This window comes from Tripterygium wilfordii, unplaced genomic scaffold (assembly GCF_013401445.1).
Source record: "Tripterygium wilfordii isolate XIE 37 unplaced genomic scaffold, ASM1340144v1 ctg387, whole genome shotgun sequence".
NCBI classification, from domain to species: domain Eukaryota; kingdom Viridiplantae; phylum Streptophyta; class Magnoliopsida; order Celastrales; family Celastraceae; genus Tripterygium; species Tripterygium wilfordii.
This window is the reverse complement of record NW_024056358.1, coordinates 92,345-93,736: the sequence shown is the minus strand read 5'-3', so window position 1 is coordinate 93,736 and position 1,392 is coordinate 92,345. Positions and strand designations below refer to the sequence as shown.

The window sequence follows — 1,392 nt, the reverse complement described above, 5'->3', positions numbered from 1 at the left end:
GCTTTGCGCATTTTTCTTTCTATCACTACTTGCTACATCTTGGTGTGTAATTGTTCCTGAGGTTGATTGTCATTCTATTCCTATCTTTGCTCTTGTTCTTGCTTGATATTGCTCTTGGTTGTTTGTTGATTGAAAAATCTGGTGTTACTTGACTTGGTTGGTTGTCATCTTTCGTGTTACTTGATAGCTTTGTTTGCCATCATGTCTCATCTTAGAGATAACGTTAGTGGGCATGGGTCTAATAGAGATGGGAGAGGTGGTGACATAAATGCGAGTGATGCGGGGAGTGTATGTGGGGGTGATATCAATCTTGATGTATTACGTCGTCTTTTGCAACGTGTGAACATTGATGAATTGATGAATCCGGCGCAAGGGCAAGATGCCCAAAATGTGCCAAATGCCCAAAATTTACCAAATGTTCAAGTTGAGCATGCTTTGCAAAATGCACCTCAACCACTTCAACAAGACAATGCGGCACAAATTGCCCCACAAAATGTCTACCAACCTCCCAATATGCCTCCCGCATACCATATGCCTCCCCCATATAATTTTGTGCATCCTATGTATTATCAAATGCCACAAGTGCCACAATATGCTCCCTTCGGACAAAATTTACATGCACCTCCTCCTGTGGAGTACATTCATGCCCAAGAGCATCGCACTTTGAGGGAGCTCACGCATCCCGCAAGGCAAACTCAACCTTCTTGCATCATCATGCCACCGAACCAACAAAATGTGAGCCTTAAACCATCAATGTTCCAAATGATTCCCAAATTCCATGGAATGGAATCGGAACGACCATATTCACATGTGCGTGATTTTGAATCGGTGTGTACTACTTTTGGTGATGTTACATGTACACAAGAAATTTTGAGACTCAAACTTTTTCCATTCTCTTTGAAGGATCATGCAAAACAATGGTTTGAGAACTTACGCCCCCAATCCATTGCGACTTGGGCGGCAATGCAAGAAGAATTTCTCAACAAATATTTTCCTTCCCACCGTACCATTTCTTATCAAACACAAATCATGAATTTTCATTGCAAAGAACATGAAACTTTCTTCCAAGCTTGGGAGAGGTTTAAGGATTTGTTGTTTATGTGTCCTCACCATGGATTTCAAAATTTTCAAATTGTGAATTTCTTCCACAAATCTTTGACTCCATCTTTGAAGAAATTGGTTTCCACTATGACTCAAGGTGATTTTTTGAATAGGGATGCCAATGAGGCATTCACTTTCTTTGATGGGTTGGCGGAGGAATCCCGATCTTGGGAAGCTCCTCCACTAACCCGACATGATGTTATGGCAAGCTCTAGTGGCAAGTTTGTGTTGAATGAAAATGATGATGTGCATGCTAAACTTGCTTTGTTGTCCAAGAAATTGGAGTCCTTA

The 1,392-nt window shown here is 41.2% G+C and overlaps 1 pseudogene; it reads right to left on the bottom strand.

The window, feature by feature from the left end:
• Nucleotides 1-1,018: 1,018 nt before the first annotated feature.
• LOC119994951 lies at nt 1,019-1,118 on the bottom strand (annotated as a pseudogene).
• Nucleotides 1,119-1,392: the final 274 nt, after the last annotated feature.